This window comes from Dromiciops gliroides, chromosome 6 (genome assembly GCF_019393635.1).
Source record: "Dromiciops gliroides isolate mDroGli1 chromosome 6, mDroGli1.pri, whole genome shotgun sequence".
Lineage (NCBI taxonomy): Eukaryota > Metazoa > Chordata > Mammalia > Microbiotheria > Microbiotheriidae > Dromiciops > Dromiciops gliroides.
The window spans coordinates 18,940,478-18,945,873 of record NC_057866.1 but is presented as its reverse complement, the minus strand read 5'-3'; positions in this window follow the sequence as shown (position 1 = coordinate 18,945,873).

Here is a 5,396-nt window from a genome sequence, read left to right as displayed (position 1 = left end):
GTGAATCATTAATTGAAAGGACCTATTAAGAGACTTAGCATCAATTATCCTTATTTATTTTCTCTTTAGGATTTTATTTTGCAAATTACATGTAAAAACAAATTTTGACATCAGTTTTATAACACTTTGTGTTCCAACTTCTCTTGCTCCCTCCCTTCCCACCTCCCACACCCCAGAACTCAAGCAATTCAATATAAATTATACATGAATAGTCATGGAAAACATCTTCACATTAGCTAAGTTGTGAGAGAAAACAGATCAAAACAAAACTTCAGATTAAGAAACTGTCAAAAAACATATGCTTCAATCTGTTTTCAGTTTTCAGATACTATCAGTTCTTTCTCTGTGGATTGATTGCAATTTTCATAAGTGTTTCAGTGTTATATCGGATCATTGTGATGCTGAAAATAATCACATCCTTCTCAGCAGATCACCTTACACTATTGTTATTTTGTACACTACATTTCATTCTGCTTCAGTTTATGTAGCTTTTTCCAGTTTTTTTTTTTTTCTGATGGCATCCTGTTCCTCATGACTTTTATACGGTATTTTAAACTTTATGAAGAATTTTCTTCTCAAGAGTCCAGCAAAGTAGGGACCATAGATTTTGCCATTATAATCAATCATTTCCTTCTATCCTATTCTTTTCTCATGATATTTACTCTATTTCTATCTTCTTTTACCCTATTCCTCCTCAAAAGTGTTTGCTTCTGACTGCCCCCTCCCCTGCCCTGCCCTCCCTTCTTTCTCCCTTCCCTCCTTATTCTCTTCCCCTCCAACCTTCCTGTAGGATTAGATAGATTACTCCTCCCAATTGGGTGTGTATGCTATTCTCTCCTTGAGGCAACTCTGATGAGATTAAGGTCTTTGACCTAATTCTGTTTTCTAAATTTTTCTTCCTCCCTCCATCCTCAACCCTAGTATTTAAATCAAGCAATTCAATATGTCATGAATGTTCAGTTATGCACCTTCCTTGGAAGTGTTTTGCTTTTTACTGCTCCCTCCCCCTTTCTGCCCTTCCAGCCTTCTGCTCTTCACCCTGCCTCCTTTATCTACTTCCCCTCCCACTATTCCCTCAGGGCAAAATATATTACCATACCCATTTGAGTATGTATTTTATTTCCTCTTTGAACCTATTCTGGTGATAGGAAGGTTGACTCACTCTCTCACCCCTTCCCTCTCTTCCCCTCCCTTCCCTAAGCTTTTTCTTGTTTCTTTTATGTGAACTATTTTCCAAAGTCTACCTCTCCCTTTCCCTCTATTCCAGGGGATTCCTCTTACACTTCAACTCTATTTTAAAGATGTCATCATGGGTTAGCTAGGTGGCACAGTGGACCCAGGAGGCCCTGAGCCCAAATCCGGCCCCATACATAAGCCAATCCATACTTCCTACACCAAAAAAAAAAAAAAAACAAGGATAAACAAAAAATAAATGTTTTACAGATATCATCACTTCATATTCAGTTCAGACCTGTGTCCTCTAAGTGTATTCCTTTCAGCAGCCCTAATACTGAGAAAGTTCTTATGAGATATAAATATTATCTTCCCATGTTTGAATGTAAACAGTTTAATCTTTTAATATCCCTCATAATTTATTTTTTCCTGTTTACCTTTTTATGCTTCTCTAGGGTCTTTTATTTGAAAGTCAAATTTTCTATTCTGTTGAGGTCTTTTCATCACAAATGACTGAAAGTCCTCTTTTTTCATTGAAGTCCCATTTTTTCTTGGCTGTAGTCCAAGTTCCTTTGACTTCCAGGAATATCAAATTCCATACCCTCTGGTCCTTAATGTAGATGCTGCTAGATCTTGTGTTATTCTAATTGTGGCTCCACAGTATTTGAATTCCTTTTTAATAGTTGTTAGGAATATTTTCTCCTTGACCTGAGATAACTGAAATTTGGCTATAATATTCCTGGAAGTTTTCCTTTTGAGATCTCTTTTAGGAGGTGATTGGTGGATTCTTTCAATTTTCATTTAACATCTGCTTCTAAAACATCAGGACAATTTTCATGACTATTTCTTGAAAGATAGTGTCTAAACTCTTTTTTATTTTTATTTTGTAATTTTTTTTTTTTGCAACAAACATTTATTTTTTTTTTCTAGTTACATGTAAGGGTAGTTTTCAAAATTCATTTTTATAAGATCTGGAGTTCCAAATGTTTCTACCTCCCTCCCTTTCCTCCCCCCTCCACAAGACAACAACCAATCTGATATAGGTTATATACGTACAATCCACAAGTGCTCTTTTTATCAGTTATTTCTATGGGAGTGGATAGTGTGCTTTTTCATTGGTCCCTTGGGATTGTCTTGGATTATTGTATTGCTGAGAGTAGTTAAATAATTAACAGTTGATCATTGAACAATACTGCTGTAAATATGTACAATGTCCTCCCAGTTCTGTTCACTTCAATATACATCAGTTCATATGAGTCTTTCCAGGTTTTTCTGGGATTATCCTGTTTGTCACTTCCTATGGCTCAATACCATTCCAGTAAAATCATATACCACAGCTTCTTCATTCATTCCTCAACTGATAAACATTCCCTTAATTCCCAATTCTTAGCAACCATAAAGAGTTGCTATAAATCTTTTTTGTACAACTTTCCCCCCTTTTCTATTTTTCACAATTACTGTTGTTAACTGTTTCCCTCCATCCTATTCCCTTCCCCATTATATTTACTCTATTATCTATCTTCTTTCACCATATCCCTCTTCAAAAGGTATTTGCTTCTGTCTGTCCCCTTGCCCAATCTGCCCTCTCATCTTTTGCCCCTCTCTCTTTATCTGCTTCACCTACTATTTTCCTGCAGGGTTAGAAAGATTGCTCCATCCAATTGACTGTGTATGTTATTCCCTCCTTGATCCAAATCTGATGAGATTAAGATCTTTGAGCTAATTCTGAGGAGTTTTAGACTCATTTACTGCCCAGATTAAGTAGATTATTCCACCCAATTGTGTGTGTGTTAATCCCTCCTTGAGCAAACTCTGATGAGACTAAGGTCTTTGAACCTATTCTGATCCATGTAGAGTTCATGTAGAGCCCTGATCCTCCCCCATCTCTTCCCCCACTCCATAAATCCTTTCATGTTTCTTTTGTGTGGGATTTTACCTAATGCTACCTCTGCCCTTCCCCCTTCCCCAGTGCATTCCTCTCACCCCTCAATTTTACCCTAAGATGTCATCATGGGGCAGCTGGTGACACAGTGGAAAAAGCATCCAAGCATCCACCCTGGACCCAGGGGGACCCCAGCCAAAACCTGGCCTCAGACACAAGAAAATCATCCACTGCACAACCCCAGGTATGTCCCCAAACTCCAAATTTTTATCATTCTCTGGGATCTTGTATTTGAAAGTAAAATTTGCCATTCAGTTCATCACAATTGTTCATCACAAATGCCTGAAAGTCCTCTTCTTCATTAAAGTCCCTTTTTCCTCTGAAAGATTATACAAGTTTTGCTGGATACATGATTCTTGGTTGTAATCCCAATTCCTTTGCCCTCTGGAATATCATATTCCATGTCCTCCTGTCCTTTAATGTAGAAGCTGCTAGGTTTTTTGTTATCCTGACTGGAGCTCCACAGTACTTGAATTCTTTCTTTTTGCTAGCTTGCAATATTCTCTCCTTGACCTGGGAGCTCTGGAATTTGACTATAATATTCCTGGGAGTTTTCCTTTTGGGATCTCTTTCAGGAGGTGATCAGTGGATCCTTTCAATTTCTATTTTATCATCTGCTTCTAGAATATCAGGGCAATTTTCCCTGTCAATTTCTTGGAAGATGATGTCTAAGCTCTTTCTTTGATCATGGGTTTTCAGGTGTGCCAATAATTTTTAAATTATCTCTCCTGGACCTATTTTCAGGGTCAGCAGTTTTTCCAAGAAGATATTTCACATTGCCCTCTATTTTTTTATTCTTTTGGATTTGATTTATTGTGTCTTGATTTCTCATAAAATCACTAGCTTCCATTTGTTCAATCCTAATTGTTAGACAATTATTTTCATCGGAGAGCTTTTTCATTTCACTTTTCAAGCTACTGAATTTTTTCTCATGTCTTTCCTGCATCACCCTCATTTCTCTTTCCATTTTTTCCTTTAACTCTCTAACTTTATCTTCAAAGTATTTTTGAACACTTCTATGGCCTGAAATCAATTCATATTTTTCTTGGAAGCTTTAAATATAGGGGCACTGAAATTGCTCTCCTCTTCTGAGGGTACACCTCAATCTTCCTTGTCACTAAAGAAACTTTCTATGGTCCTCACCTTTTTTTGTCTGCTCATCTTGCTTTTCTTTTCCTTGACTTTTAGCTCCTTAAAGTGGGGCACTGTTTCCAGGCTGCACTATGCCAAGCTTCAGCAGGTTGCAGGTGGTATGATTTAAGGCGGAGCAGGTTTTTCATTCACCTGATCAGTTGCCTGGTCTATTTATGACCCCAGACCAATTTCCTAATCAACCAGCTTTGTGTGCTGTGTTTCCAGCTCTGATGAGCCTGTGCCCAACCCAGGAACAACCTAGGCCACTGTTACTTAATCCTACCTCCTGGTTCCCAGCAGGGGTGAAAAACCCAAGGTATACCTCAGCACCAGCAGAGACCTCTGCAACCTGCTGAAGCTTGGCATAGTGCAGCCTGGAAACAGTGCCCCCCTGCAAGGGCTCAGCCCTCTCACTATATTGAAATTAGTTCCAGATGACACTAGCACTGCAGCTGATGCAGAGGCTCTGAGGGTCTCTTTCTCTGGTGAGGACTTCCTAGGACTGGATCTGTGTCAGGGTGACTGTGGGGTTGGGCTCCACTCCTGTCTCAGCACAGCAGCTTCCTCCTTCCAATCTTCTAAGCTGTCCTTGTTTGGAAGATGGTTTCAGCACATTCTTCTGTGGATTTTGCTGCTCCAGGAATTGTCCTATGGAATTATTTGAATTTTTTTTTAGAGTGATTGTACAATGAGTTTGAGAGCTCACTCTCTTTCCTCTGCCATCTTGGCTCTGCCCTGGAAGTCTAAACTCTTTCCTTAATCATGGTTTTCAGGTAGTCCATTGATTTTCAAATTATCTCTCCTCTATTTTCCAAGTGAGCTGTTTTTCCAAGGAGATATTTAATATTGTTCTCTATTATTTTTTATTTATTCAGATTTGCTTTACTGTGCTTTGGTTTCTCATAATGTCACTAGCTTCCATTTGTTCAATCCTAATTCTTAAGCAATAATTTTCTTCAGAGAGCTTTTGTATCTCCAATGGAGATACAAATGGAAAATTTGGCTTTTCAAGCTGTTGACTTTTTTTTTTAATCAAGACTCTCCTGCATTGCTCTCATTTCTCTTTCCATTTTTTCCTCCACCTCTCTAAATCTTCCTTTTATCTCTCCTACTTTCTCTTCAACGTCCCTTTTGAGAGTTTCCATGG